This window comes from Podarcis filfolensis (assembly GCF_964270895.1).
Source record: "Podarcis filfolensis genome assembly, chromosome: 7".
Taxonomy (NCBI): domain Eukaryota; kingdom Metazoa; phylum Chordata; class Lepidosauria; order Squamata; family Lacertidae; genus Podarcis; species Podarcis filfolensis.
Window position 1 is genome coordinate 20,298,759 of NC_139603.1, and position 21,588 is coordinate 20,320,346.

At 40.9% G+C, this 21,588-nt stretch overlaps 1 long non-coding RNA gene across 4 annotated transcripts in view; it reads left to right on the top strand.

The window, feature by feature from the left end:
* Nucleotides 1-2,393: 2,393 nt before the first annotated feature.
* Nucleotides 2,394-21,588, top strand: part of LOC310767219 — a 168,244-nt gene continuing 149,049 nt past the window's right edge. For all 4 annotated transcript variants that reach the window (XR_014550758.1, XR_014550759.1, XR_014550760.1 and 1 more), the window contains exon 1: nt 2,394-2,496. This is a non-coding gene — a long non-coding RNA (uncharacterized lncRNA). The remainder of the gene's footprint in view (nt 2,497-21,588) is intronic.

Genomic DNA, 21,588 nt, shown 5'->3' on the forward strand with positions numbered 1-21,588 from the left:
GTTTCATCATAAACTTCATTGAGATTGGGTTTTGGCCCTATGCAATTCTTTACATCTCTCCCCTCTCTTTCCTATCACTATTTTTAGAACCCAGTTCTGTGGTGGATAGGTTTTCAAGGCAGCATGTAATGTTGTTTAGCTTTGGAACGCAGTATCATTTCATGTATACTTAGTCCACACCTACACACACTTGAAAAGAGTAAGTAGAGAGTATGCCTTATCGAAAGCTTACTAATGAGGTCTTTTGATACAATACTCCAGATGTTCACATTTTGAAGTGGTTCAAAGAACTCATTAAGTCACACCAATTAGCAGAAAAATACAGCAAATGTGAGATAACTGAATGAAATAAACGGAATGTTTTCCCCCTATATTAAGGAATGCTAGACATCCCCCCACCCCCCGTTTACTAGCCCATCTGCAAGAAGAAGAAAAAGTAAATGGAAAATGTGAGCCCAGCAGTTGCAGCTTGCTTCAATAGGAGATAATTAAGGCTGCAATTCTACGAAGGCTTACCTGTAGTAAGTCCCATTGGATTGCTGTATCTAATAGGGCCTGTGCTCAAGACACATAATTATACACCTAACCTTGAATCACTATGTTGATGAATTCTGTTGGACTTACATGGTTACTGCTGCTGACACCCCAGATTATTACTGCCCAAGCGGCTCCTGCTCAGAATCTGTTCTGTAGAAAACAAGCTGGCTGCTGATGTCTAATATCTATCCCCCCCCCCCAGTTTTTCTCACATCTCTCTGCTTTAAGAGGCAAATGTACTGTGCTGTGTTGCAGACATCGCTGATGACGAGCTGCAATGATGCTTCACTTCTTGGCTTACTGCCCTTCCTAAATCTCTGACCGAACCCTTTACTCTTTTGATCGCCAGATTGACAACATGCTTAAATACTTTGTATAAAATAGAAACATAACACAATGAAACATTATTTTGATTGCCGTCTATTAACTGATGCCAGTTTTGCACCCTTGCCCAGATTGCACCCATATTGAGTGCTGCTGTTTGCTCCAAGTCAATCACATGGCTGTATTTCTCTTCCAGTTAGGGACATGGAAAAGCAATTTGCAATAGTCCTCTGTTTGGAAAATTAACAGAGACTCTTGCATTTATTTTTTCTTGGATGCCTGGAAATATTTATTTTTAAGGAAATAGAATGTGCTGGATCCAGACTTAGAATAAATCAAGACAGTTTTTGCAGATTCCTCCTTCTCTGTGCAGCCCCCTTTGTCCCCAGAAGAGTGATTCTGGAGCACTAGGAGAGGACTGGCAAAGCGAGACTCAGTAAAGTCTAGCAGGGAGACTTTTCTGGACCCCAATCTCTTCAGCAAATGGAGTGAGTCCTTCTGTTTGAGGTGGGGCCAGTCCCCATCCAGATTCCATTGTAATCATCTACTTTCTGAACAGGGGTCATTGACGGTGTGGAGGTGGGTTAATATAAAGAGTTACAGAATTCAATATATTCACCTATTTAACTTGGGGAAGGGCTATAGCTCAGTGGTATGAAGAAAGTCCTGCGTTCAGTCTTCAGCATCTCCATATAAGACTGGGAGAGAAAACCTCTCTGAAACCCTGGACAGCTGCTACCAGTCAGTGTAGACAACACCCAGGGAGATGTGTGAAGGGTCTAACTTAGACTAAGGCAGCTAGGTCCTTCCAATAAGTTGCCATGGAGAAAAGTTGGCATCACCGGAGCATTTAACTAATTCATTAATCCAGTTAGCTGCAAACCCTAATATACAGTTGCATGCATCTGCGTATAAACAGGTCTCCTGACTTAATTTTGCTGTGAAACATTGGAGGAGCATGCATTCTTGAATGGAATCCTGAAATGAAACATTAATACAAAGGATGACAAAACACAGGATATTCACCTTCAAAATGGAATTTGTAAGCAAATAATATGGAGTCACACATAGCAGCCATTCCATCAGTCTATAGCAGAGTGGGAGACATAACTACAATGTCCTTTCATGAGCTCAGCTGAGAGACCAGGAACTTTTGGCTTCTTCTTTGCATGAATTTCCCTGCCATTGCAGTTGGCCATTACAATAACTCTACTAAAACAAGAGGTGAAATTTGTTTGGTTTTTTTCCTCCTCCTCCCTCCTGATCACTTTACCTTTTGTGCTGTGCCTTTTAGATTCTAAGCCTTTAGGTTGGGGCTGTCTTGTTAATAATGTTAACAGAATGCCCTGGGAGGACTTATTATTTTATTTTTGTTTTGTTGAAGTGTGGGGCAAAAAATGCTTCAGCTAGCTAAATAAATTTGTTTGCCTTCTACAGCACATTTTCATTTCGTCATAAAGCACCACAAAAATAACACACATTCTGTTTCCTGTTTCTCTACAAAAGGGACAAATAATTCAGTTTTGTTTCTTTCAGTGGCTGCTATGGCATTACGATTTACCTGAAGTGGCTGGATTAGGTCAAGAGTCTCAAAAGTAACAACAGCTTTGGAAAACTCTATTGCACATGAAAAAGGTATTGAGATGGCTAGAGAATCTCTGCTAGCTGAGGGTAGGCGAACAATGTTTTTAGCAGCATACAGCTCCTCTCATCTCACACTTGTAAGCTACGAAGGTCTTGTGGAATCTCACAGCTATAGCTCCATCAAGAAAGTGGGTTTTTCTATTTGTGTATGGTTTGAAGTGCTGAAACACACACAAAAGCATGACTGACGCCCAGATCTGGGACTCACTGACATTGTTTCCTTCATATTTTCTACAAAGAATGCTTGCTTCTCATCTATTTTCATATCTTGACAGTTCCTAGAAAGGGTTCTGCTATTAAAAATATTCTGGTATCTTTACTCGGGGAAGGGAATGTCAGTTTGCATTTCGTAGTACAGAAAGTATTGATCTGATGTGTAGAGATCTTTCCAATTCTAATTAATTCAGGAGGGTTCTGGAAGCTTCTCTGTATGAAAGAAGCAAGCAGAAGGTTTGTGATGTTTGGGTTATTCCTTCAGAGAAGCAGACTGCAGCTGGCTTCTACTGGTTCTCTTATCTCTTCTGTCAAGGTCATGCTGACTATAATAAAAGTCAGCAATATCAAAAGCAACACAATAGCCAGAAACAATTACAATGTGAAAAACTTTATGGAGTAATTCAAAACTAACAAACTGAAGTCTCTGAAAGTCCTTAAATGAATCACGGTGCCAGACTTTACCTGGTGGAGAACAAGCTGTGAAGCTTTGTATAATCAGCAATTGTCCAATTCTCATGTCCAACTCTGAACTCTGCTGAACAGTGTTTTCGGATAACAACTACTGTTTCACTGAATTCTTCATCAGCCAATTAGTTCAGCACTTGTAAGTAGAAAGATATGTAACTTTTTTCATTAACTGAAAATAAAATATTCAAACGATGACCTGCACATGCATAACAACTTCAAATAGTGTAGAAATTATAAACTGTAACATAAAAAAGTTACACACTCAATCTTTTTTTGGTTTGTTATCTTTGTGGTTTTTTTCTTTCTTTCTTTTCCTTCCTCCTCCCCTTTTTCTGTTTTTGTGTATCATTTTGCTTTGTGGTTTGTGTTTTCATTGTGGAAAATCTAACAAAAAAATTATCAAAAGGATCGCAGAAGGCGACTGATAATTGAACATGCTTCATCTAAAGGAATGTTGGTATATAGCGAGGCCACATTCAGAGCAGCTAGAACCATAGTGTCAGTGACTCTGGTCTGCTCTATGACACGAATAAAATGAGACGTGTCATCTAAATACGCTGGTGAATCCTTGGCAAACTGTTGAAGAAAAAAATCTAAGTATTTCGCTGTGGGTTCCAAAATGGAACCCGATCCTGATACTATAGGCCTGCCTGGGGGAGAATGAATGTCCTTGTGGATCTTAGGAAGGCAATAAAAAACTGGAATGCGAGGAAACGGAGGTAAAAGGAACTCAAAAGTGTGTTTATCAATGACACCAATGCAATAAGCTTACTGTAGGACACGGGTGGCACTGTGGGTTAAACCACAGAGCTAGGACTTGCCGATCAGAAGGTTGGCGGTTCGAATCCCCATGACGGCGTGAGCTCTCTTTGCTCGTTCCCTGCTCCTGCCAACCTAGCAGTTCGAAAGCACATCAAAAGTGCAAGTAGATAAATAGGTACCGCTCCGGCGGGAAGGTAAATGGTGTTTCCGTGTGCTGCTCTGGTTCGCTTAGTTATGCTGGCCACATGACTCAGAAGCTGTATGCCGGCTCCCTCGGCCAGTAAAGCGAGATGAGCGCCGCAACCCCAGAGTCGGCCACGACTGGACCTAATGGTCAGGGATCCCTTTACCTTTACAGGACTGCCTTTAAAATGATAACTATAGTATCTGTAGGATCTTTAGAAATTTTCATGTAAAACCGTGAATCAGATAACAGTCATATGGCCTCCGCTACATATTGATGTCTGTTTTGAATGACAATTCCACCTCCTTTGTCCACAGGCTTTATGACAATGTTAGTCATTCAAAAGATCTTTCAAACAGGCACGTTGTGACTTGGATAAATTATCCTTGATTTTGGGACCCATCTTTTCTAATTTTTCCAAATCTCTGATAACCAATTGGTGAAATAAAGAAATAGACGGATTCGTGTTAGCTGGAGCAAATGAAGATTTTCATCTAAATTGGTGCATTACTGCGTTACTGGTTCCAAACATGTCACACAATTTTATGTTTCGTATAAGTTTAAACAGGTCGACCCTTGTCTGAAAAGCATTATAAGAAGGTTTTGGAACAAAGCCAAGTCCCAATTGTAAAGTTTGCAATGCATTAGTAGATAAAGTGTGCAACGAATTATTAGCAATTAAAATTGTTGTCTGGGAGCGACTGCCCCTTCGAAAATCCCCTCTACCAAGCGTTGCAGCCTGTCTGTGTGGGAGGGGATGTAAGGAGACGTGTTGGTCTCCAGCGTCTGACTGGGACGATAAACTAGATTGACTAGTAGACCTGCTGCCAGTATGAGGCTGGGACTGACGGGACTATAATAAAAGGCCAGGAGGAGCCTGGGTTTCAATTTCTATCTCTTTTCCTCCTGATGTGGTGTTCTGTACAGTGCCAATCCTGAATGTATTGGATTTGTGACCATTATGCTCATTTGCCTTCAGTATCAGTAAAGCTCTGCTGGATGAAATACTATTGCCTCTGGTCCATGTTTTTGGAATCCTACAATGTGCTTAAGTTGTTACTCTGCTAACTGTACATTGGAATCTGGATCAATATTGAGCAGAATTTCAATGAGATGAGGTAATGGCAGCTTAACTTTCATGGTGTATTAAATGCATAACCGAATAGCTTCCATCCTGGTTGCAAATTGTGTACATTGTAGGGATTGACTAAACGGTCCATTTTGGTTTGGTTTGGTTTCTCATTTTTCCACATCTGTTCGCATTTCTTCCCCTTTTAAATCTTCATGGAAATTTGCCAACATTATAGTGTGCATTTCTACTAATAGACACATCCAGTATAGCTTAATATACACATTTATTGCAAAAAAATACCCCTAATATTCATTTTCTTATGCTATTTTCAGGAATATATGAAATCATCATCATCATCATCCTGTCTTTATTTCTCAGTTCATAGAGCATGAGACTCTTAATCTCAAGTTCATGACCATTTAATAGTTTAATGGTGAATTTTTGACAAAATAGAGAGGTTGGGGTTTGGTTTTTTTTTTTTTTTTGGATTATCATAAAAGAGGCTGGAGGAAATGATTGACAATAGGACCCACAAAGCAGAGGAGGGAAGTCCAAGAGATTCCTTGGAGTCTTGTTTTTATGTTGTAAGATGGACACTTGACTGTAAAATTTTAATTTGAAAAACCAAATAAATAAATTAAAAAGTAATAATAATCTCAGGTTCATCTGTTCGAGCCCCACGTCGGGCAGAAGATTCCTGCATTGTTGGGGGCTGGACCAGATGACTCCTGTGGTCCCTTCCAATTCTACAATTCTGATTCCCAAGTAATCCGCTGGAATTAGACACATCCATTAATTTCTGTATGTCTATTCTGTATCAGACTAGCATTGAATACAGCCCGCTGCTGAGATTTGGGGAAAAAAACACAGGCCTTTTCTGCTGTGGTTCCCTGCTTTTGGAATGCTCTCCTCAGGGAGGCCTGCCTGCCTGCCAACATCATTTACCGGTACTTATCTTTAGGCAACATGAAAAAAAAACATTTGTTTTTCCACAGGCATTTGGCTTTTAGTTATCTGTGGCCTCCTTGAGTGAGAGGGACTTTTTAATCCAGCTTTTTAAAGATAGAATTGTCTTTTAGAATTTTATTTTTTTCCCTTTTATGTCAGTTTTATGTAAGTGTTGGTTTGTTTATACATTATATGTCGCTTTGAGTTACCCAGGTAAAGGAGCAACCCATAAATCTAATAATAAATAAATAAGATCCAGCGCAGAAATTGGTGTAGGTCCATATAGCATTGTATAGTCAAAGTAGCCTTTGCTGGTCAACAGAATAGGTCTGTGCCTTGGAGTGGAGGACAAAGTTTGTTCTTCTTAGCATCCTGGTAATTCTGTGCTTTGCTGCTAGAATAATCTGGTACATGGCCCAAAGGTGAATATAACTTGAATGCTTGTATGAAAAGGAGGGCCTTGGGGATACACTGATTGGGTTAGATTAAAGGTAAGCATTTTCAATTTCAGAACTTGGCAAGATTTGGTTAGGCTGGCAACCACACTGTAGGGACAAAGCGTAAATTATGCTTGAGAGTTCATCAGATTTTCAAACCTATCATAGTCATAAAGGCAGGAATCCCCACAACGGGGTGAGCTCCTGTCAACCTAGCAGTTCAAAAGCATGCCAGTGCAAGTTGATAAATAATTACCACTGTGGCGGGAAGGTAAATGGCGTTTCCGTGCGCTCTGGCTTCCGTCACGGTGTCCCATTGTGCCAGAAATGGTTTAGTCATGCTGGCCACATGTCCCACATGTCTGTGGACAAACGCCGGCTCCCTTGGCCTGAAAGAGAGATGAGCGCCACACCCCATAGTCGCCTTTGACTGGACTTAACTGTCCAGGCGTCCTTTACCTTTTAACTTTTAAAAGCAGGAAACTCAAGAGGTTTTCTTTCCCTAGAAAAATTGGGAAGATGAGAGTCTTGATTCTGATCTTTATCTTGAATGACAGGATACCCTGTCTTACAGTTTGCATGCAGCAATGCATGAAGAATGTTTTGTAGTGCTAGATTAGTTTTTCTTTTCAACGGCTCATTTTAAAGGGTGTTCATGGTGTCATTGTGTAAGGGTGTTCAGCTACGGTGTTCTGATCAAGACAATAACACGGAAATCACCCGGAGAGGAATTTTCACAGGATCTACTCTCATCATACAGAAGCACCATAGGACTTTGGAGCAAAGGGTCTCAGACCTTCTTTGACTTTGTCCACACCTCTTATTTCCAGCTTGTGATCACTGATTCTCTTTGGAAAGAGTCCTTTGATTTGTTCATTTCTATTTTTGAAATTCTACTAGTGGAATATATGTGCATTCCATTTTGAAGTTTCAGTATTAGTCCTTCTTTAGGAAAAAAGGTAGAATACTGTTTAGTTTCAGCCTAGATTGTTCATTCACATTACTGTATTGGCTCGAATATAAGCCACACTCCCCCCCCCTCCCCAAATTCTGACCATGAAAAGTTAAAGTGCTGCTTAAATTTGCGACCTTACAAAAATTGGCTTTTACGATATCGCTGCTGAAATGGACATACGGTAAAACGGAACAAGTGTGAATGCCTGCGGAATTTTAAGGGAGCGACATATTCGGGTATTGTCTTTTTTTTCTCTCTCCCCCCTCCCTGAATTTTAAAGGTGCAGCTTATATTCAGGCCAATAAGGTTTGGGGGGGGGCATTTATATAGTGGCGAATGAGAGTCATCATAATTTGTGGAAGTACTATTTTATTGAGAGAACAGAACCTTTTAAAATTCAGTTTCTCTTTTTTTGCAGCTTCAGAAACAAAATAAAACCATAGATCTGCATATTGTTAGTGCGTGTGTAGAATGTTATGGACTATGATGGAATCATGACTGTGTAGGGTTAAAGTTTGGTGTAAGGGGCCACTTAGGTTCATTTAGGAGTGAGTTAATCTTGATAACCCCCCTCTCTGGACCCAGATGATGGTTTGGTTGCTACACAACTGCTGTGACTCCCAGGGCTCCTCCACCCAGTTGCAGTCCTATGGTTTCATTTGTGTCTGGGTCCAATTTGCTGAATCAGTTGGTATCTCTTTCTCTTTTTCTGGAGTTGGCACCAGACTGGGGAAGGGTGATCAAGAGAATGATTGAACAGTAGACATTGTGCTTTTTCCTTTCTTGCTGCATAGTGGTATTCGGAGTTGAGGTTTTTATGTTCATTTATTGCCGTGTACAGGTAGACTTATTGAGACAATTGCTTTAGGGCTGTAGTAATCTCTCTCTCCCTCCCTCCCCCCCCCTCTCTCTCTCACACACGGAGGGGGGTGTTCCCCCAGTTCCTTTGTTTTCAGAAGATAAGGACTACTTCTCAACTCATTTATAACAATACGTTTTTGGAATCAACATCAGGCATGAATTACCTCTGTCCTGGGTGTCTTCTCATATATATCTATATGCATATCTATCTCTGGGTGGAGCAGATCCCGTTCGCAACCAGAGGTACCGCTGTATTCTGAGGTAGTCTGTCTCTGAATCTGGAGGTCCCATATAAGATTTTTATGCATTTCATTCTTCTTGTTTAAAAAGAAGTGTGCTTGTTTATCTGCACTTAATAATATAGAGGAGAGGCCATAGATCTGTAGGAGAGCATGTTTAACAAACAGATGTCTAGAAGTGAAATTCTCAGATTCCCTGGAAGTAATGCTGATTAAAAAAAAAAAACACAACAACTATGGATTTGAGACCAGAGAGTTGCAGACTAGAAAGAGTCAAGTTCTTACAGGATTAGGGCAGCAGCTATACTGCATTGCTTAAATTCCTAACAACTTTGCAACTTAGCTCAACCTACTGCGCCCCCTGGATCCATCTATTGTTAATTCCATCTACTGTGCCCCCACTTTTTCCTGCTGCCACCTGCTATACTTTCTGCCCTGCTGATATAAATGGGTGCCATAAGCCTCCTTGTTTAGTAACAAGAGGTTTGTCTTTTTAAAAACAAAAAACCCCAAGGAAAGCTGATGCCCTGTTTGAATTGAATTGGAAAAAACAACAACCAAACCCCCCCCCCCCACTGTATCCAAGGCACAGCTTGAGTTAAATGAATGCTTTAGTTGGAGCCAAAATGACAAAAGACCAGTGACTGGGCTGTCTGTTGCCATATTCATGCTTTTATTTAAAACCTTCATAATGACAATAATTGCTGGTGCATTTATAAAAGCAGCGTCTGAGTGCTTTCTGATTATGTGGGATGCTTGTAGATATGAATAAGGTTGATGGACATGCTGTTCTTTAACATGTTATTCCCCTCTTCCCATGTATTTGTCATATTTGTGAAATACAGTGGTACCTCGGGTTAAGAACTTAATTCATTCTGGAGGTCTGTTCTTAACCTGAAACTGTTCTTAACCTGAGGTACCACTTTAGCTGCTGCACAATTTCTGTTCTCATTCTGAAGCAAAGTTCTTAACCCGAGGTATATTTCTGGGTTAGCAGAGTCTGTAACCTGAAGTGTCTGTAACCTGAAGCGTCTGTAACCTGAGGGACCACTGTAAGTCCAGAGGCAATCCAATGGCAGGATCCGCTGGGAGGAGCAGTTTAGGATGCAGTGAATCTCTGGCTCAGCCAGAGATGCAATGGAGTAACTTGCTCATCCCACCTCAGTGTAGGAAGCCGGTGTAGGTCCTGAAAAAGAGATGTTCCTGGTGGTACCAGATAGTGGGGGACAAAGAGGCTGGATCCTATGTCCATTCAGCTCAATTGCATGACCTGGCAACATGACACAGAACAATATTTTAAGGAAGTTTTCCCTCTTCCAGGCATGTGTTTAATGTAGGAGAGACCGAGCTAGTGTAAACAGAAACTGAGCAGGAAAAGCCAACAGTCTCTCCTACATTGTGGATTTCTTAGGGGTATATTTCTTATAGGCACCAACATTGGTGACCCATGACATGTAACACGGGCAGTATCAAAAACATGGCCTACTCAGCCGGACAGGCAGTGATTGGGTGCAACACATGATGCCCTCCCTTTATGACTTACAGTCCTCTTTCATCCAGGTGTTTGCTTGTGGGAGAAAATAGGGCTTGGCGGGGGGGGGGGGACATGAAAAACAAATGTGATGAATAAAGTAATAATTATACTAAACCAACACAGGCAATGCAGATGAGGCCTATTGTGAAGTGCTTCTTGACAGCAGGCTCCTAGCAACCTCTTCTTCATTTTGCCTTCTCTCTCTCTCTCTCTCTCTCTCTCTCTCTCTCTCTCTCATGAACAAGGAGCCATGTGAAATGGCTCCCAGTTGTAAGAAAAACCAAGTGAACTGAATCTCTTTATTTTATTGCCAACAGACTTATATGCTGTAACTTCTGAAACAGCACTTAATCCATAAAGCTAAGTCCCTGCGATTTATTTTAGCCTAAGTATTTTCATGAAGAACATTTCTTTAAATCTAGATGAGGGCAGATGTAACTCTAACCAAATTTTAATGTGCTTGGAACAATTGTAATTGTGCTAACTCAGCTATGAATTTCTCTTTCAAACCTCTCTCTCCAACGATTCATTCACACAAAATGAAGGTGTGAGAGCCAAACGTGGTAGACAGATCATAACTTTGTTGACCAACAAAACTGAGGGTCTGCAAAAATAGCCTCGACAAGCATGCCGGAAGAACCACTTTGACCCATATACACTAGCCAGATCACTGCCTAATGTACACATTTACATTTTTCATATGCATTTTGTATTCATTATTCCCCTAAAATGTGCAGATATTTTTAAAACTCAAATTGCATAGCAAAATACAGAGACATACTTAAATAGATAACTGGGTATCTTCTGATCCACATGTAAGTCTAGTGCCAACTGAATCTTGTTCGTTTAACTTTTAAATGCCTACCACACAAATTTCTACTTCATCCTAATACAGATACAATGTTCCCTTCTCATCTGGGAACACTCCACAGGCTCTCAGACACTTCCCCTCTCATCCATTCTTTTAACTCCTTCCCACTTGCTGATACTCAAAGCTTGATCAGTTGTTATTGTCTCTCATTCCCTCTCCTCTTTCTGTGCCGCAACCCCTTCTCAACTGAATATGTGATGAACTTTCCCTGTGCCCCCTCCTCATATCCAAAATCTTCTGTGGAGGGTTGCCCAACCATCTAGAGCGGATTTTGAGGGCATACACAGTTCTGGAGGGGAGATGAGATGAGGGGAAAGTTCCATTCTACTAGCATATGTCATATGGGTTAGCATTCAACAACATTTGAAGCCACCATTTCCCATCGCCTATGTTTAAGATTCAGGTCTACACTGAATTTTTAACGCTTCATTCCATTAAATTCCTGCTGCATCATCATATTCTTTCTCCATCAGTTGAAGCTCCCCCAAAAGTTGTCTGTATTCCATACAGGAGCATACCTTCAGAAGAAAAGAAAAAGTAAAAGAAGCACCCCAAAACACTTCCTACAGTGGTACCTTGGTTCCCGAATGGCTTAGTTGTCAAACAAATCAGCTCTCAAACATCACAAACCCGGAAGCGTTCTGGTTTGGGTTATAATATGCAGTATGATGACTGGATGAAATTATGGAATGAAAGGTTAAAATTTACGGCATGTACTGCGTTGAAAGAAAATGTAATGAAAATGGTTTACAGATGGTATATAACGCCAGTTAAACTGGCTAAAATGTACAAAACATGCAACAAGTGTTGGAAATGTAAAAGAAGGTACTTTCTATCATATGTGGTGGGAGTGTAAAAGGGTGGAAGACTTCTGGGAAATGATATATAATGAATTGAAAAAGATGTTGAAATATACGTTTGTTAAAAAACCAGAAGCCTTCCTATTAGGAATGGTAGAAAACGAAATTAATAGGAGAGACTGTAAACTGTTTCAATACGCAGTGACTGCTGCAAGAATACTTCTGGCCCAAAGATGGAAGCAGGAAGAAATTCCAACAGTGGAAGAATGGAGAAGGAAATTGACTGAATATGCAGAATTGGACAAATTGACTGGGAAGATTCGATATCAGAAAGACCAAAAGTTTATCGAGGACTGGGGGAAATTTACAGAATATCTGAAAAACATATGTGATGTACAGACAATGCTTGTTGGTTTTGAAGAGACTCTGTGAGATAGTAAGAAATACTGCAAAAAAGCGAGTAAGAGGAAAAGGAGTTCGGAAAGGCAATATTATGTTTAGAAATGCGTTAACAAATAGAAATTTTATGAAAGATTGACAGAGAAACTGAGGGAAGTCAAAAATTGAAGAATGGGTGCAAAATTATTTGTTGACTGTATAAAATTGTTTGGAAAATGAATAAAAATTATTTTTTAAAAAAAGGAAGTGTTCTGGTTTGTGAATGTTTTTCGGAAGCCGAACATCTGCTGCTTACGCAGCTTCTGATTGAGGGCAGGAAGCTCCTGCAGCCAATCGGAAGCTGTGGCTTGGTTTTCGAATGGTTTCAGGAGTTAAATGGACTCCCAGAACTGATTAAGTTCGAGAACCAAGGTACGACTGTATTTAAATTTATTTGCTGGTGCATCAAAATTTCAGATGGGGCTTCATAAAGTCTGCTGTGCTGAAATCTGTGTCTCTGGCCTACTGTTTATTCCCTCTCCACATGCCCATGTACTTTACTAAGGTGGCAAAAAACAAAACAAAAAAACCCCAGCCTGGATTACAGAAATGCTAATTACCTCTGTATAATTGGAATGACTGATTGTATCTGCGTCGCTTCAAAGCTTGCCGGCTTCTTAGAAGAAAATAATAAGAGAGTGTATTCTGGCAGTGATTGTTTCAAAATGGTGCAGGCTGTTTAGGGTGGCAATTGCTGTGCCTTTAAGACTGGAATTACTGCAGGTTAAATTGTATCTTAAAATGCTGACAATTAAATGGAAAACTTTTATAGCTGGCAATGAAAAATTACATGGAATTATTCAAGGCGCTTAAAAAAAAAGATAACTTAAAAAAATGCCAAGGAGAAGATCTATTTGAAATTTTGCCATTTTCTACATCCTCCTAGGACCTTTTTTTTTTTACCTCTCTCTGTAATCAATGAGAGGATTTTCATATACTTAGGCAGGTTTAAAATCAGGCCTCTGAAATGTTTCTATGGTGACTGAGTAATGTTGCACTGGGAATCGAAGATGGATTATCGTTTTAGGCAAGTAATAGAAGAAGTGACCCATTCACTTTGAGGGTCCATTTAACCTAAAAGTCAATTAAAAACACATAGGGTTTTTTAAAAAGGAAGAAAAGGAAGCCATTATAGGCAGCCCACATACCTGTTCTTTAAATGCCTTTCTGAAAGTCTTTTTTAAAAAACAAAACAAAACTCGATTTTATTTTATTGCACCTCAACGTTTTGTTTTCCTTAAATCCAACGGCAAATCTAGTCACGAATCTTACCAAACGTATGGAGCATTTCGCCAACACCAAGCCAAGACTCCTAATATGATGGCCAGTGTCAGCCAGAAGCAAAAGGCAGCTACAGGAGTATTAAGGGGACTTTATGGGCAGGATCCTACCAGGGATGTGTTGAAGAGCACTGAGAAATTCCTTGAGCTTCAGCGAAACACTTTTAGCTTCTCTCATAATTTCTTGATTTGCTTGAGAAGATTCACCTCCCAAAGTTCGCTACCTGTGGGAAACTAATGACTGCTCTTTTTCGAAATTCTAAGAGCTATAAAACACCTTGGGCCTGATGAAATTTGACCTTAGCACTTCTCAGAAACTGCTATAGGCTGCCAACTTTATAAATTAGGAGGTTTGAGATATCAGAATAGACACATGTGTCTCATGTTGTCATGACACTGAAGCACTAAAGTTTCCCAAAATTAATTCAGTGCATGATGTTTTGTTTCATAATTACCATTCACAGAATGTGTCCTCCTGATTCCGCTTAGCTCTCCATCTTCCTCATTCAATTCTTTCTCATTCCCTAAGGTGTCGCACACATCTGTGCAACTTTCTACGGTCTCCCCTAGCTTTCTCCTGCCAACACCTTGAGAAAGTGTTTTTGTGAGCTGAGTTTTTCTCTCTCCTCGTGATTCGGAAGGTCAATACAGAAATGTCTGCAGCTGTGAAGCATGGGAAGATGGAAGCCATATGAAACAAGAGTTCTTCTGAAATTGACTGACAGGCTTTGTGGATAATGATCCACATCCCACAGTGCTAATGGTTGTGTTCCTTTGGTTTAAAGCAAAGCCAAAGAAAACAGGCCCAGTATTGTAATGTATGAGTTCATTTAGGTCACACGGCAAGAGCAGAAAGATCAAGGGCTCCTTTGCAGCCTTTATAACTTAGGTGAGCAAAATGATGATTGAATAGACCTGTGCTTTTATTTTTCCACCACGGATACCAATATGTGAAAAAAGGACTTGCACAGCTCCCCTATAACCCCATGACATGTAGAGAAACCCCGTGCATCTTTTAAGTGGTCAGGAGGTAGGCTTCAGTTAGGCATGCCAGGGAATTCTGTTGAAAACAAAAAACATAGGTGAACATTTCTGATGTATACTTATCAATCCAACAAATGCAATTGGTATTCACTGTTGTTGTCACCTTCAGTCTGCAAATAGTATGTAATTGATTTTGTTTCTTACGTCATCCTGTTTGAGATCTGTTTCCTTTGCCCCACCGAGGGCAGCAAAATTGAATTGATGAAGGATGAACTGCAGCAGAATGGAAAAGGTAAAAAGGTAAAGGGACCCCTGACCATTAGGTCCAGTCGTGGCTAACTCTGAGGTTGTGGCACTTATCTCACTTTATTGTCTGAGGGAGCCGGCGTACAGCTTCCGGGTCATGTGGCCAGCATGACTAAACCTCTTCTGGTGAACCAGAGCAGCGCACAGACACGCCGTTTACCTTCCCGCCAGAGCGGTACCTATTTATCTACTTGCACTTTGACGTGCCTTCGAACTGCTAGGTTGGCAGGAGAGCAGAATGGAAACAGTGCTGCTAATTTCAACATAGTCACTTACAGTTCCCCATACAGTGATACCTTGGGTTACGGACGCTTCAGGTTACAGATTCCGCTAACCCAGAAATAGTACCTTGGGTTAATAACTTTGCTTCAGGATGAGAAGAGTAATCGCACGACAGAGGCACGGCGGCATCGGGAGGCCCCATTAGCTAAAGTGGTACTTCAGGCTAAGAACAGTTTCAGGTTAAGAACGGACCTTCAGAATGAATTAAGTTCTTAACCCGAGGTACCACTGTACTTAGCTGGAGCACAATGAATGGTGCAAAATAATCAAACAAATCCTTCTGCTTGTTTTCATCATATAATCAGATCTTAGCTAAACTTTTGCAACAAATTCCAATTAGGCAAATTTGCTTGAGGGTCCCACCTCCCCAGTTCATTTATAAGGTAAAGGGACCCCTGACCATAAGGTCCAGTCATGGCCGACTCTGGGGTTATGGCGCTAATCTCGCTTTAGTGGCTGAGGGAGCCAGCATACAGCTTCCAGGTCATGTGGCCAGCATGACTCAGCCTCTTCTGGCGAACCAGAGCAGCGCACGGAAACACCATTTACCTTCCCGCCAGAGCGGTACCTATTTATCTACTTGCACGTGCTTTCGAACTGCTAGGTTGGCAAGTTTATCTCCTCTGACTTTAAAAGTGCAAGCCTTTGGCTGTCCACTCAGAATTTAAGTTCCACTGAGTCAATAGAAACTAGAAGTGTAGTCAAAAACATGTTTACTGAGAAGTAAATTGTCTTGAATTCATTAGGACTTAGAACAAGTGGGTTGAGATTGGCACTTGAGGCTGCATTCCTACATGCACTTACTAGGGAGTAAATTCTCTTGAGTGCAGTGAAAGCTTCATTTAACAAGCATGTATATTATTGCATTGTTGCTTTCTGGTAAGTATAGGATTGCAGCCTATAACTAGTTTTGAATATGGTTAGATAAATCTGGCCCCTGAATGGTAAGGAGTTCATTTTGGTAACCAAGTGAAACATAAGGCAGGATTCCTGCATCTTTATTACTTGTGTAGAAGAGGGAAGTTCAGCAGAAGTCTATATTTGTGAAGTAGTCCTCATAAATTCCTTTTAAAATGTTGTTGATTAATTGATTAATACAGCTACAGGAGTGTGTGTGTGTGTGTGTGTGTGTGTGTGTTGCAAATGACAAAGGAAAGTGCATATGGACAAATATTGTCATGGAATTTATCATTCCAAAACATTGCCCCATAGTCCATTTTTGTATGAATTTGTTCTGTATTGTCCTTCCTTCTCAAATTTGGACATTATATCCTAGTTTCAATGAAGTCACAGTGACCCAGATTCTACAAAATCAATCTAACTAAGGCAGAGCAATAGATGTCCTCTAGTAAGAAGTAATAGGCATCATGCTCACTGTTATTAACCAATGCTGTGTCCCACATTTTTCTGGCCCATGTTCCATCAATTTGTAAGAAAAGAAATTTTATTCAAAACTTATCAAAAGGGAGAAAAAAATTGTCAAATTTCCTTGGGTGGGGTGCAATGTTTCTGTTGTGCTTTCCTAACTTTCAAGATAGCCCAGGGACATTTGTGTGACTGCTTTCTTTAATTCTACAACAACAACAACAACAACAACAACAACAACAACAACAACAACAAAACACCCCCAAAAACATCACACAAAAACGCCTCTCTTTTGGGCTACACTCTGCAGCCTTCCCAGGTGCCGTTACTTCCTGTAAATGCCATGACACCCAGAACTGGGTTTTCCTATAAACATAGGAAGCTGGGGAGGCTGTCTATTGTGTGACTAACACCACATATATAAAGTCTTTGTATTTTTACAAGAAATCCATGTGGAAGGAAAGCCAAGCATTTTTCTTAAAATAAAAAAAAAATAAATAAATCCGGAAGGGAACCAATATCAGATGTCCTGTAGTCAGCCTCCCCAGCTTCCATTAAAATCAAGTGAAGACATATTGAGGCAATTTTCCCTCTTGTTGCTTTTTCAAATCAGGAAATGGGGGCAGACAGAGAGGTTGGATAGCATTGGAGAAATGCTTGATGACCCACCCACCCACACCACACCACAGTTATGCCACAATGATAAAGTAAGGTGAATCCCACATACTCCAGAAATGCTAATGAAATTCTAAAGAACCTGAGAGAGAGATGGAAAAAATGAAAGCTTCTTCCACAGTACAGTTGTACCTTGGAAGTCGAACAGAATCCGTTCCAGAAGTCTGTTTGACTTCCAAAATGTCCGAAAACTGAATCGTGGCTTCTGATTGGCTACAGGAAGCTCCTGCAGCCAATCAGAAGCCGCGGAAGCCCCATCAGACGTTTGGGTTCCGCAAACCGGAACAATCACTTCTGGGTTTGAGGTGTTCAGGAGCCAAAACGTCTGAGTTCCGTGGCGTTTGGGATCCATGATGCGACTGTAGAAGCAAATTTCTGAGAAATTGGAGAATAGCACTACTTAAACAAACTGGATACAATGTTTTATAAGGGCAGGGGAAAGTGTTCTTGCCTTCACATCCTGCTTGTGGACTTCTCATAGGTACCTGATGGGTCACCGCAACATCTAGAGGGCTGGAGATTTGAAGTTCCTGACCTAGGAACAGTCTGTGCTAACCTCATCTTGTGTTCTTGTGCCATTTTTAACCCAACCTTCATAATCTGATCCCACATTGGGTTACAATATCATTTAAAATAATTTAAAACAAACAAAAATCCAGACAAAATAAGAACAGGTTATGTTTTAGAGTCTGTGGGCAGGTGGAAGGGAACCATAAAACATTGTTCTATCATTGTGGTGTCCAGTAGGCTAGAATGTACTAAAAATCAGGATGCATCCTTTAGGCCATGAAAACAATCCAAATTATATTGCCATTTTTTCAACACAATCTTTCAAAAACCATTCCACTCCTCCTACTGCAATGTAGGCTGCCATTTTATATCACAGTGAACAAAAATAATGCTAATAGAGATTGCTATATCCAATATGGCAGCACAAAATCATTCATGATTGTAAGGTGCTAAATTCTGTTCCTGAAAGTAGACGTTCATGAAAGACGAAAGACTCCAGGTAGAGGAAAAGGTTACAATGCAGGCCAAGAGATAGCCGCAAATAGTGGAAAAGGTGTTGAAAGACTCATTTAAAACTGTTGGGAATTTGAGGTGAGTACCCACACAGTGGCAGTTGTCCCCAGTTCCACTCACCACACAGAAGCAGCTTAAGGTTCAAAATAGATTATTGCTGTAGAAGCTAAGGCTTCAGTAATACAGCTTGTAGGCTTTGCAGACACAGATACATACAAGCACAAAGGATCTGCTGTTCCAACTTCAAGGCATAACACAGACTCCGACTCACAGACAGGCACACTGACTGACGTGCCTTAATCACTTATGTATATAGTCGTACCTTGGTTGTCGAACGGAATCCGTTCCAGAAGTCTGTTTGGCTTCCGAAAACATTTGACAACCAAGGTGCGGCTTCTGGTGACAGCAGGAGCTTCCTGCACTCAACCGGAGGCTGTGGAAGCCCCATCAGACGTTCGGCTTCCAAAGAACGTTCGCAAACCAGAACACTCACTTCTATGTTTGCGGTGTTTGGGAGCCCAAGCATTCGAGTCGCAAGGCATTCAAGATCCAAGGTATGACTGTATAGCAATCACTGGGCTATTGCCACAGCAACTGGCTTGGCTGATGATGTACCTCTTGGCTTGTATAATATATGGAGTAATTTGTGCTCATGAAGGAAATTACCCCCTTCCTCCATGTCCAGTTCCTTCAACAAAAACTTCTTTTCCTATCACTGACTGTATTACTTGAGAATTCAACATATTTTTAGAGTGATTTAGGTTGCTTTATTCCTCAAAATATTTTTTATGTTAATCTTGGCATGACATTGTTGTGTGGCTTCTTCTTCTTTTTTTAAAAAAAGAATCACTATTGTACTATTGTACTCTTTAAAAAGGATACATTTTCATTCCCACACTTTGAGAGAAATCTTTTTATTCTGAATAATAAATTGAGGGAATCAATTACTTCTGAATGCATAAGAACATAATTTTGCCTTTACAGATAATGAACTGAATAGAGATGAAACTGAAAACGAATCCATTACTAATAATGAAGATGAGAATGCAGCAGAACTATGTACCTCCTTTTGTGGCGAGGCATTGTATAAATCATGGGTTAGAAAAATGGAGAATCAAGGACACTGAACAGAAATGTATGCCTCTGTTGTAATATATGAAGGGAGGATTTGAGAGCTGACATTGTTAATATTACTTATGTAGCTGTAAAAGAAATTAAACAGCCCACTCTCCACTGAAGGACCTTGACGCAAGTAACAAATTGTGAATTGCTGCATTCAAAACACTGCAAAAGCATCCATTAAATTACGTTGGCACATGTACACTTCCTATTAAAATGTCAATAGAAAATAGGCTTAATGGTACTGCACTGTAGAGAATATTCAAGTCTATAATCCAGGCAAAATATTTTCAGAGTGTTTTTATTATTTCTCGAGTTTCTAACTCCCTCTAGCTAAGGACCTTTTGAATCATTACTCCACACACATTTGTTACTTCCATGTGTGATGGGAATGAAAGTGGGTTTCAGGCTCATTTGCTTTCCCGTGCCTGGAGATCAGGAACCTGACCACCCACCAGATGTTGATGGGCTACAACTCCTATCCTGTCTGACTATTGGCCATTTTGTCTGGGGTTGATGAAAGTTCTAATCCAACCTCTGGAGGGCCACAATTTTCCCATCCTTGGCTTTGTTCTTCCTCTGCCTGTCCTTCACTCCACTTACCAATGTCATAGCCAAGTAAGATTGTCTTCCATAAACATGCTTTTAACAGTGAGTCCGTAAGTGACTGTGGAGGCCAATTCTGGATCTACACATCCTTCCACAATGGGGATGTATGTTTCCGGGTGGGAGTTGATCACGGTGAGGGGTAGCCAAGCGTGCCTTTCTCTTAGCATGTTTCTCCCTTTCATCCTGAGTTTGAGCGTCTTCAAAGCCCATGACAACATTTGGAGTGCTTGCAGGCCAGTGTTTCCCAGTTGTTGGTGTTTATACTACATTTTTTTAGATTTGCCTTGAGAGAGTCTTTAAACCTCTTTTGTTGAGCACCAGCATTACGCTTTCCATTTTAAAGTTCAGAGTAGTTGCTTTGGAATACAATAATCAGGCATCCGAACAACATGGCCAGTCTAGTGAAGTTGATGTTGAAGAATCATTGCCTTCACAGTGGTGATCTTTGCTTCTTCCAGTACACTGATATTAGTTTGCCTGTCTTCCCAAATGATGTGTAAATTTTTTGGGGGGACACTGTTGATGGAATCTTTTGAGGAGTTGGAGATGGCGTTTATAAGTGGTAATGTAGCACCCCAACACTGGCTCTCCTTATCCCTGGATAGAGGGGTTTGGCCACTATTATTCAGGCACTTATAACTTCCCAAGTCAATTACTGTATTGCAATTTACTCTGTGTGGGACTGGTGATGATGATTTGAGAACTGCCACTGGTGCAAAATGCACCAAATCAAATTGTAGGGAATGTTTTGATACCCTATTGGTTCAACTGTGCTTCATTGCCTACAGTGGTACCTCAGGTTACAAACTTAATTCGTTCTGGAGGTCCGTTCTTAGTGTGGTGTAGTGCTTAACAGCTCGTAATCTGGTGAACCGGGTTTGCGTCTCTGCTCCTCCACATGCAGCTGCTGAGTGACCTTGGGCTAGTCCCGCTTCTTTGAAGTCTCTCAGCCCCACTCACCTCACAGAGTGTTTGTTGTGGGGGAGGAAGGGAAAGGAGAATGTGAGCTGCTTTGAGACTCCTTTGGGTAGTGATAAAGCGGGATATCAAATCCAAACTCCTCTTCTTCTTCTTCTGAGGTACCACTTTAGCTAATGGGGCTTCCCACTGTCACTGCACAATTTCTGTTCTCATCCTGGGGCAAAGGTCTTAACCTGAGGTACTACTTCTGGGTTAGTGGAGTCTGTAACCCGAAGTGTTTGTAACCCAAGTTGTTTGTAACCTGAGGTACCACTGTATTTGCTTATGGGCTCAATTCAAGATGTTGGTCCTCACCACCTTTAAAACTTTCAGTTGCTTGGGCTCACCTATCTAAAAGAGTATCTGATCATACATGAATCAGTACATGCATTGTGACTGGTGGGAGGCATCCTGTTCCACCTTGCACTTGGGATCCTTTTGGCTTTGTGGCGGTCACTGAAAACTTTGAAACTTTGCTGATCCAATATACTGCAACTTGTTTAGTACAGTCTGAGGCCAGACACACAGAACATATCTCACCTGTCAGGGAACTGCCATCAGTACTGGAGGGGGAGCGCAGTGGCGTAGCGTGGGTTGTCAGCACCCGGGGCAAGGCAAGTAATTTGCGCCCCCTAACCCGTGGATTTGCACCCCCTAACCCGTGGATTTGCGCCCCCTAACCCGTGGATTTGCCC